The following is a 12,208-nucleotide window of genomic DNA, read 5'->3' on the forward strand; positions in this document are numbered from 1 at the left end:
CAAAAATGAGACAATTCTCAATATTTAACAGACAGATCTATACTTTTTTCTTTTTATTACTTTTTCTAAATAAACGATTATGTTTTTCGAAGTTTATGTATTTATCTTTAAGTAAATTCTTAAATTTCCAGTTTTCAAAAAATAAAAATTTTCCGATTCTTCGACATTTTTTCATTTGGCTGTCAAGTTCCATCAGTTTCAAATTTTTCACTCGGCTGTTTTCGGAATCATCGCGGAAGTTTGTCGTACAGACACCCTTTTCATAGATGTGAAAAGTATCGCGAAAAAAGAATCTTAACGGTTTGCTTTTTCTTTGCAGTATTTAGTCGGTCACTAAGGTCTGGAGTTTCGCACATGCAGAGGCATAACTTTTAGTTTTGATATATTTGAATTTTAACCTGTTCCACGTATGATTCAGTGATGGTGCTACTTTAATTCACGCGAGTAGATTGGGATGAAAAAATAAAATCAGTCGACAATCGAATATTCCATTGTTTAGGTAATTTATGGAGATTCGTCTTTTTGGGTTTTTTCTCCAAGATCATTTCCAAGTTCTGCACGGGATATCTTAAATTTTGTCCGGAAACCTCGTTTTGATAAATCTTGTAATTTTCCATCATTTTGAATACCTATAGTTCCAGAAAAAAGTAAACCAATTTAATAAATTTGTTTTTACAACTTAAAAATAAAGAAGAGACTTGAAAGTAGCTGAGAATTGCGAATAAGATATTACACAGAAAAGAACCCGAAGGAAATTAGATGGAGTGTAAGTTAGGTGGAAGAATTCAGTGAGGTGGCATTTTTTCTCTTCAAAATAAAAAACCACAAAGACGAAATTATCTGCTGGTACTTCTAACCTCTCGGGGTCCCAGCTGTGCGAAATGATTCGGCTGATTTCTACATTCGAAAATTTCCTTTGGATAGATGAGTAGAAAAAAAAGAGAAAAAGTTTATCGAATTTCTATCAGACTTGAAAAATGGTTGTGTTGCATTTCTGGACATGGATCTGACTCTGAACGAATAGCGACTACGATTTTTTTCTTGTGTGCTATGGTGGTTAAGAATAACAGCCTGTGAACTTCTATGGACACTTGATCCGGTATTTCAACAGTGAATAGAAATCTGCGTTGTTGGATTCTTCAAACGAGCAAATTGTCCCTATTAATTGAAATAATTCGTACACTAGATTTTAACCCGGTATTATACAGACCACGATTCGATTCATGACTCCGGCCTTTGTCTAAGAGTAGTAAGGCATCTCTAACTGGACTTTCGTATGGTGAAAACTAAAATCTTGTTACGTACGCCAAATCGCGTCATCAGAAGTGTAATAATTCAGCCTTTGAGGTGCTTCGAACAAAGTTTGATTAACATGAGCAGAGATTACGATTGGTCACCACACGCAAATCTTTATCGAGCTTTGTAAGGATGAAAATTATGGCATAACTTGAACGATGCTGTAAATTTTTATGGGAAAAAATGTGACGCGAGAAGCTTGTCGAAGAACAATAATTTTTTACGTAAGAACTTCTTGAACGAAATAAATTTAAACTGGCATAAAAATACTTGTGTCAAACTGTCGATACTAGAAACTTAATGACATTAACTTCACGTCAATCGAAAATGTTTACAGTTTCACTATCGTGTCACCTTGAGGACACGAATGTAGTGAATGTATCATATCACGGAAGCGTCGCTTCAAAATTTCTCGTTAAAGTCACTTACCGGTATCAATTGTTAATTTTTTGTCAATATCCCCTCCCTCACGTCTCCTCCAAGGCACTCTAAGGATAATTATTTCAAGGACGTTTGTCGCCCTCTCTTACTCCGTGAAACCGAAGGGTTGGCAAAGGGTCTTTCAGAGCTGTACGTGCACCGACTTCAAGGAGTCGAAAATACGGAGGCGTTCTTCATTGCTAATTAAGCTCGTCGATATCGGTGGGGATCTGGAACCGCACATTGGGTAACACCTCGCCTCAGAGGCTGGAGGATCGCGGGGTGGTGAAGAGGAGGGGTCGGGTGAGGGGGAAGCTCGAGTGACAAACAAAACTGTCTCTCTTTTCTCGTATTCGTTTCCAGGAACGAGAATAAAAGCCGCGAGGGCCAGAATACGAAGGGTGGGTGGGTGGGGGCGGAGGGTGAACTCGTACCGAAGTCGATAAATGTATAATACGCCCACCTTGTCCACCTGCCCCCACTTTCCTCTCGAGCCCAGCCCCTCCTTAGGGCTGGGTATCAGCAAATCTACGAAATTACCCCGTCGAATCCCTCTTTTTGCACTTCGGTCCTCTCCCTCCTTTTCTTTCCCCTTCGGCTCTCTGGGAGGAAGAAAGTTTAAAAGGACTTGAATTCACGTCAATCCGTGGAATTAAAACCCCTAGGAGTAAATTTAAGTTTGCTCCCCCGTGGATGGAATCGAAGTAAACCGAGGGCAGGACAGAGGGTAGAATATAGAAGGGGATGGGGGGACCGGAGGAGCCACTGTGTGTGGTGGAGGTGCCGGAAAGGGGGGAGGGTGGCGCGAGGGGGGCTAGATAAGATAAGGGTGAGAAATCGCACTTGCCTTCAGCTCCAACTACCGGCGTTGCGCTTGTATAACTAAAACCTCCTGCTAGACTTTGGCATAGCATTTGCGTACTTGGCAGAATTCCTCCTTGTTGCCCCGCTGTTTGTGCAATAAACAGCGTTGCTTTACGCTGTGATGTTTTCAAGAGAATAATTTCAGTCGCTATGCGACTTTTTGACAAAAAATTTTTCACTCTTGTTTATCAAGGATTTGGAATTCGATTTCTAATCACATCGGGTGTCAGCGAAACGAAAGAGAAGTTGCTGCTCTAGCGGCTTAAAATCGATACATTTGATTTGCAAAAATATTTGTTCCACAAAAAAACAGCGATTGATTATTGACGATGAAATTTTTTTTTTTTTTAAATCATCGTCGTATTATATCGAATATCATCAGGAATAATGTTTTGGAAACGAAGAGCTTGGAAATTTTGAATATAGAGCGATGACAGAATTTGAGAAAGACCATGACATGTCTTATTTTAATTTTTCAATGCGTATTCCAAGATTCATTGCCCATTATTTTTCCTGTCGCACCTCATCGCTGTCTAAGTATTCTGCCCGGAAAATCATTTCGAATTGTACGAACTGAAATTATCCAACAATATTGTACAAGCACTGATATTATGTGTGGGTTCAACGCATTGAAATATGAGCTATTAAAAGTCCTGGAAGTATTTTGATCAACTGATAGCATGGTGGGGGTAAAAAGGAGACGAACAAACTGCGCCCATTGATAAATAAAGTTGTTGGAGAACCCAATTACTTAGTAAACATCAGTGTATGCGTATTACGTACACATGTATCGTGTTGTACTAATGTCCATACATATATATACATACGTATTAGGGTGGCCCTTAATATTGGTGAAACAAATTTTTTTTTCTCTCACTCCTTAAATTGACTCAAAATACTAAAAAATAATACTTAAACGTGAAATGCGCCCTTCATTTTAATATTAACCCGCGCCCCAAAGTCCCTTTCAAGGAGTTAAAATCGATTAGGAGTGATTATCAAGATACAAAATTTGAAAAAAAAAATAAGTTTGACAGAGTTTTTCTTGCGAAAATCAATGTCCTTATCCGTATTTCGACAGCATTACTTTCTTGACATGAAATAGATACGAGAAAATCGAAAAATAATCGGATCAAAAAACCACAACGCTAGATTGGCAATAATTATGTTCGGAGATGTTATATTGATTTCTAGCTCATTTTTGTAGAAGTTTCACCTTTTTTCATATTAAAAATTTTCCTCAAAGCATTCCTTATTTCCGCTCCTTAAATTCGAATCAAATAATCGTTCATTTTATTTAATTAAAAACGATCATTTTTTACGTACATATTTATTAGCGATTAATAAGATATCAAAAATTCAGCTTTTATCTTTACATTGCTCTGATGTCCGTATCACCTTAAGAAATTCAGATGAATTTGCGGAATGCGGTAAAATTACTTTTAGATTAATTTCAGTTACCACACAATATTATTTCATTGTTTATATGCAAGTTGGTCAAAAAATTTATAAAAAAAAAATCAATTTTAACTCTTTTAAAGGGCCTTTGGGGCACGGGTTAGTATTAAAATTATCAGCGGATTTCGCTTTATAAATTAATTTTCAGTATTCCGAGTCAATTTAAGGGGTGAGAGAAAAAATTTTTTTTTTTTACCAATATTAAGGGCCACCCTAAATTACATATATACACACATATATACCTATGTATCTAATCTGAAGCTATTCCACGATATCTTTCAGCGGTTCGACCGTCTCCTTAGGCGGTGACGTTTACAACCAGATAGATAATTGCAGCAATTAATTTGATGTCGTATTACGATGCCCACCCCCCACCCCTCACCCCTCTCACCCCTCCGCCCCGCAAGTACGCGGGGATTCAGATAAACGTTAACGAACAGGCAATTATCGTGATTACTTTACTCAACTTTTGACTTACTGCTTGACGTGGGAGAATCGATTTTTAACTTATTTTCACCAGAGTTACAATACCGTTCTTCACAATCAATACCATCAATTACCGAACGATTAATTAACCTTTCGATCTCTTGTCCCTTCACTTCCCCGTTATTACTTACCGGCATCACGATTTAGCCTTTGTCAGACTGACGGGCAAATTTGCGGAAAACATTTCGATCGATATTTCGGCACCTTATCACTCCGTTTCATTGTTTCTATTTACGCATTCGGCTTTTCGTCGGAACGAGTGACTGACTGGGTTATTTATGATTCTGACAAATCGGAGATCGATCTTGTTTGGATGTTGATGGGTGAAATCAAACTTTTCACATATTTAAACAATAATATATTACTTTTCATCTCTTCTCCCTCATTGTGAAAGATTTCATACACTGCAGTTTCTAGAAATTCTTATTCAAATCAATATCGTTGCGATAACTGTTCGAATGTTGTTGAAATTATACGAAAATATAAGATAAGTATCTATTTGGTGTGATTATAGTTAACGATAATACGTTTTCTGGTTATTGCAACATTAAACGTGTTTCTAAGGTATACCATATTTTTTGTTAGTTGATTTTTTTCCGACGTCAATTTATTGTTACACCAACATCGAATTATTGTAATACTGACAAGAATGTTTGGTAAAAGTGACCATCGTAGTAATGAATTGTAACGCATTTCACATGTTATCGTACAGCTCAAAATCTCGTATTCATTTTACGTCCAGAATTATAGTTCTAAGTTACGGTGAAAAATGAAAATTGTTAGCGACTGGATACTAACTACTACTTAAAAGTTCTCTTTATGTACGCCCGACTTTACGACTTCAAGCGACTTTAGATAATTTCTTCCGAAGTGATTTCATGTGACTTTAATCGGCTTCAAGTGCTTTCGAGTGACTTCACAACACTTTTTTTATCCTGACCTTAGGAACGGTTATCCCCTGAATTCCTGATTACCTTCAGCAGACAACATTAAACCGTATATTTATTGGCTGACGTTAGATTTTTATTAATTATTTACAATCGAATTACTTCACAATCGTTTTAGAGGCATTGAAACAAACATCACGACGTCCTGGAACTGATTACTAAATACTGACTTTTATCAATTCATTCTAAGTATTTCGAATATTCTCGGACGTTTTTAATCTTGAACACATTTTTGATCAGTTCTTTGCTCACATAACAGGAAAGTAGGAATAAAAAACGACAACATATTCTAGAGTTAACGTCAAATTCGAATTTGCTAACAACATGGAAGTATGGAGGATTTCAATGACGTCATTTGATTCGACTATTAATTAGCAAGATATTTAATCGATTGACAAGTTTTTCTTTCATTCTCTCGAGGCAGTGATTCTATTGTCATGTGTTTCCACAGCATAACGAGCAAGAAAAACAAAATACATAATCAAATTAGCAGATCCGTTGCCATTATATTAGCCAACTTGTCGCTCCCTGATAAATTCTTGAAGATATTGTGGCAGAATGAGAAGTATTATATAGTAAAAACAATTCAAGTGATTATTCGTACCCTAGAAAGATATGTTCAAGGCATCTTAAATTTCTTGTCATTTTGGAATACAATATAACATGCAGAGAAGTGAAATGCCCGGGTCCAGATATTTCTGAGCGTGAAAAAAAATACCTACTTGATTACATACCCAGGAACAACGATTTAAACGCTAATATATCCAAACATTTATTGTTGCAAAGGTTTGTTGGATTCCAGGCTTATGTTTGAAATGAAAAAAAATGAAATTAAAGATTTTTACCGAGACAAAATTTATAATGATTTTATTATAGTAGTATGCGTTACGATACTCTTCAAATATGGTAATTTCTACTTTATTTTTTTGTAATCATTATGGCAATAATTGAGTATTCGTGCAACGGTAAATCAATGTTAGGGCTTTATTCGATTGAAAAATCATACATCATACAGATTTCACAGAACTATAATTACACACTGAGAAAAATTTCATTTGTTACAGCAACTAGAAAAATTCAGTAAAACGAGTATCGTTGAAAAAAATGTTTAAATATTGTTGGAATTACGAATAACGAGGTAGGCGTAAACATTTCGCGCTATTGTCGATACTTTTTTGGTAATTGCAACGCAAAATCAGTTTCTGAGGTTTACTCTACTTTTTTAATTAAATAAGGCCTTAACATGAATTTATTCTTGCACAAGCATTAAATTTTCGCAACAGTTACAAGAAAATATAGTAACAGTGATCCTAATGAGAAATAATAGTAACGGATACTAGACTTTCCGGTAACAGCTAGAAAACTAATTTTCATTTTCTACCTAGAACTGTATTTTACGATTGTGGTAAAAAGTGAAAATAATTAAGGACGGCGCAGTAGTAAGAACTAAAAATTTCTCTCAGTGCACTGAATACTTACTTTCATCAAATTCCTTAGTCACTCTAGCAATATTAAAAAATCGTCGTCGTTACAATTTTCTATTAAACATACTAAGGCAAATTTCTCTCAATACGTTATTGCAAAATTTCAAACACCTCAACTGTCTGAAAAGAAAATTCATTCCACACAGTGAAACTTGCCTTACAATTAGTATCGCACACCATCTACGTTACGGTGTTAAGTTAAATTTTTAGTAAAAATTCGGTAACACGCGAGGCGCGGGTGGTGAACCTCCTTTCTCGTCTTGTCTTATCGTGTTCTCGTCACACAACATAACGTTGGATAGAATAGGATAGAGGGACGTCGCGGCGTAAATACGCCCCATGAATATACCATGGCTTATTGTTAGCATGCAAGCAAAACCGCAACACTTCACGAAGCTCGCTTGCGGAGAGGCTGCTCGATGTGGGAGATGGGTCTTCGGGTACCTAACAGCTCCGCAGTATAGGTGTACACACCCACAAGGAGAGAGAGAGAGAGAGAGAGAGCGCTTTATTATTGTTTCCTCCTAACCGAGGCGTGATAAACTCGAATTATGGTCGTGATAGGTCAAAACTTGATCCAACTAGCCCTCGTTTATTAGTTGTTACCAAGCCGCCGTTATCCTGCTGGAAACAAGTGTTGCTACCGTACGGTCAATCTGCTACGTTAGCTGAAAATTCTTCGGGAATTCCTTCCTTCTTCCAACGGAATGACTATGCGCAATTTTTTAACGATAAAACGTACGGATCATTGCAGCGGTAGTTTCGCCTTGATTACACTTGTATTGAGAAAGTGATTTTTAACTTCAATTGTTAGTGAAATTTAAGGTTTTATCCAGCGATTAGTAGCTGACCGTCAAGTATAGTCGTGACGTGCAATTTTGACGTATCGCCAGTCGATTTGAAAGGCAACTGGCATGTGAATTTCTAAATTAGTCGTGATTCTCACACTTTTTTCAGCCAGTCTGGCTCTTTGAAGAGTGAATATTACGGTTGAGCGAGTAATCGATTGGTCAAAGAAGGGATTGGTTGAAAGAGTGGTTTATTCTTTGACCAAGAATTGGATTGATTGATGTTGGCCAATAACAGAAGTATCCGAAATTTGATGTGACTATTTGTATCTACTGTTAGGCTTACTATTTGGATAAAAGAGGCTGTTGGTCAAAAATTTCAGGTTCTGAATGATAAGCCACTGCAAGTAAAATCAAATATCCTTTTCTATGCAACATGGTCAAGTTTTCGAACCACTAATTTATGGTTATGATGTCTAAATTACGAATTATTTCGAAAGGATTAAGCATTAAGAATTTTATTATTAGCTCTGAATTTTTTTTTTTTTTTCAAATATCAACTATAACTTCACATAGTGTGCGGATTCATCTGATTTAACCCTTATACTCCACCCCGGGATCAAATTGGCCCCCCGGCATCGTCACCGTAAATTTCGTATGAAAAACATCCAAAATAATCTGATTTGATCCAAGATAAATAATAAAATACCGTAAAAATCATTAGTTCATTTTTTGCCCGAAGTTCAACTTCACTCATTGAAATATATACCTTTTTCTTTCATCGCGCAGTATCTCCGTATTTTGTTTATTAAATATTTGTGTCTTGCTAGCTACTCAGTCAATTTCCAGCTCAAAATGCTGAAAATTCAGTGAGTTATAATTTTTTGAGCGGACTGATCTATTTTTCGGTATTTTGTTGTTTTACCAATTTCTTTTCGTATTCAAAATTTCATTTTGCCAGAAATAACTGATTTCCCTTGAAATATGATAGTTAAAGAGTATTCCATAACATTTTAAATCTGCTCGAATCGATGTCTTCGTTAAGGTGTGTAACCTAAAGGTTTAAAATTGCTGTTTTCAACAGATGGAATCCCTGTGAGGAAATTCTATGAAAAAAGCTGCACTTTCTCAAACATCAATCCAAAATTCCCACATTCTTGCACATTTCTTTCGTTTTATACGAAATTTATCATTAAACTTTATGAAAGAGTCGAATTAAAACGTATCTAAAATCCTCAGAACATTCTCCGAATAATTTGAAAATATTTGAATTTGACAAAAAGGTGATATTTATTTGCAAATATTTTTTTATTTTTTTGAAAAATCCCGTGACATATCACGATGAACACGAGTGATTGGAAATTTGAACTGAACTGTGAAATAACCCAGCTGGGAGTAAATCATTGAAGTTGGGTAAAGCTCAATCTTTAGCTATTGCGAGAGGCTTAATATCAATAATAAACGTTGCGGATGAGTTCTCGAATTTTTTCTTTCCTTTCTTTTCGTACGGAGCTCATCTCGTTATTCTATTTTTCCGTTACGGCAAACTTGTATTACGATATGAGGCCAGTATGCTCGGGGCTATATTAGCAAGGGCTTAGTGGTTACTGGAAGGCTGGTGTAGTACATAAAATATAATAATTTAACATCAGCTAAAGTATCGGAAAACCGAAAGTAATAATAGCGAAGTATTTTCGCGAAGATTATTCCAGCCGCGGGGAGTTGCGAGGCAGGAAAACAGCCCTTAAGGTCAAGCCTCCGCGTCTTGGCCGGCGTACGGTTTTAATTGAAGAAATCTCGGACGGGGAAAAAAAAATGAAAAAACAAGAAGAAGAAAAATAAAAATAGAGAACTGACATTCCGATATCGCTCGTATTACTTAACAACGGCGATCATCGCAGCGCGGTGAAATGATGGCGATAGAAATAATTCGATTTCGAGGGTTGTACGAACGGGCCCTTTCTTTCGACTTGAGACAATCGCGCCGCGAGCCCCGACGCTGAATTAGGCGTTTGATGCCCACTCGAGGAATGGACAGCAGTGGCTTAAATGGTCGGGTATGACCTGCCTGCGTTGAGTACCCCGGCTCGTGGAGGCAATTTTCTCGAGGACCCTTGGCCCGTTGTTTTTATTAGAGGATCACACCGGCTGAAACTGTGTTGGCTAACCCTGCCACTCTCGGACCCGGGTGAGAGGGTCGCCCTGAGAATTCCGGGGAGGGGAAAAAAGAGAAAAGAGGGAAGAGGGAAGGGATGCTGAGGGTAAAAAAATCAGCCAACCCTGGCCGACCGGCTCTTGGTGTGAACCGGCTACCGGCTAACTACGGACACTTACTCGCCGAAGTATCCTTGTTAACGGACTTTTTGTTAAAAACCCCTTCACGCTCGTAGATAACGGCTAAAGTATGATACCGTGTGTGCTCAATTTCGTAAGCGTGAATGGCCACGCGGAGGAAAGAAATTCTTCAACCAACAAAATAGATTTTTTCGTTCCTTGCTTTGTTCCAAATACGATGTTTGTCAAAGTAATTTCCTTGATTCTAAAAAAGCCTTTCTTGTCGCGATCGAGTGAAACCTTTCAAGTTTATGTATCGCATGTTTTTTTACAAAAACAAGAAGGTACTTCAAATAAAATAAGTACACGAATCCAGGGGACAAAAAATATGCATCGATCGAATGCCATACTTTGTTGATCCCACCGAAGCTTGCTTGGCGTAACTGATTGAATCAGTTGCATTAATTTAGTTACGACGTAAAAGAAACACCACATGCCTTGAAGCGAATAGAGGATGTATTCATCGAATCATCGGTATACTATTACTGTGTATAAACAGCCGCTATGCGGTGAACTTTCTCGATACGGAAATAGCTTCAGAGTCAGATACTGATAACTTATTCATCAGACCTATTACAAATGACGAAAGCACAATACCAAGTTTCGAGTAATCGAAATTGATTTTGACGACGAATAAACAAAAACTATCGACTCACGTTCAATTTAAACTTTCACGTATACAAAATTATAAATAATGTCATTCGAAGAATATATTTTGTGCGTTTGGATAACACTAATGTTCACTAATTGAAAAAGATTTTTCTAACAACAAATTTCATTACCTGTTCCAACCATTGAACTCTTGACTCAACGAAACATGAATTAAAACAAGATCAATTTACTTTGATACAAGAATGTCATATTTTTAAAACAACACGATCGAGGTGCGTTCAATTAAATTTTTAGTAATTTCAATCACACATTTTCTTGATACAAAATTCACATTATTGCTAGAAACTCACGCCGTGTAACCTTCAATAAATTGATATATAATCAGCATGATCTCATTCGAAGCCTTGATTCAATTCTGTATTAACTTGTCACAAGTATTTCGTCCGACAAAATTATTTTGTTGGATTAAGTAAGCATCGCGTTCGCCGCATTTATCGGTAGCATTTAGTCGAATCAAGTTAATGAAACTTGACTCAAATAATACTTTTCCTCCGTGCAGAACCGTCGAGTGGTTCTCTATTTATCTCTAGCAACTCCAAGCAGACAGCAGTAGTCAGGAAATATTGGCTCGGGTTAGAAACGGTATTGGGAATTAAACCGGAACGTTAACGTCGCTGATTGACAGATTCACCTTTCACATGCAGCACCCAGTTATATTGGCTGGATGGTCGTTGTACAAGGCATGGTTGAGTATTTTTGCTGTCAGCTTCCGAATCGACTCCAAGGAGATTGAAAGAAAATCCCTTAAAAAATTTGCGCTATTTATCTCAATCCTAAAGCTGTCCTTTATCCGGACGAATCTCATTATTTCCGGGACATACGTTTTTCACTCTGAAAATTGGATCAAAGAATTGTTAAACCGTTGAAATGAGTCAAAAATATGTCAGGGAGAGGCTCACATTTATTTATTGACGATGAATATAATGGGATTCTCACGAGCAATGAAGACCGAAAAAGCTTGCCGGGTAGGGTTAAAAATTTGGAACTCGGAATTTTTGGAACCCTAACTAGCTTATCCTGCAGAACGCTAGTGAATACAATCGAATTTTCATCGACGTTAGAAAAGAAATACTTTTAAAAAAGCTTGAGCTATTTTCCAGTAATTTTTCGGTTAGTAATTGTTTTGTATTTTTAAGTATTCAAGCATTCCTAAAGACTAAAATTTCGGAAGCATTTTTCAGAATTACTTGTCGATTTCAGAAAATAGCTGTGCACAAATTTTGAGTGCTTTTGTAAGAACGCTTAATCACGCGTGAGATTCGATGTAATATGATGAAGTGCGATGAAACATTTTGACATCAGACATCTTGAGCTACATGAAATGCGATGCATGGGATATTCCATAAAACATATTCTTCAGAAAATTTAGTATTTTTCGCATTTTCAGTTTTCACAATTAGGGCGAATTGTTCACAAATTTCTACAGTTACTGCTCGTATATAATTTTGAGGAAAAAATG

The 12,208-nt window shown here is 36.8% G+C and overlaps 1 protein-coding gene across 1 annotated transcript in view; it reads right to left on the bottom strand.

The window, feature by feature from the left end:
* The window catches only part of Lar (tyrosine-protein phosphatase Lar), a 464,266-nt gene that overhangs the window by 399,664 nt on the left and 52,394 nt on the right, over window positions 1-12,208 (bottom strand). The gene's annotated exons all lie outside the window — the stretch shown is intronic.

Source organism: Neodiprion pinetum, chromosome 2 (assembly GCF_021155775.2).
Source record: "Neodiprion pinetum isolate iyNeoPine1 chromosome 2, iyNeoPine1.2, whole genome shotgun sequence".
NCBI classification, from domain to species: Eukaryota; Metazoa; Arthropoda; class Insecta; order Hymenoptera; family Diprionidae; genus Neodiprion; species Neodiprion pinetum.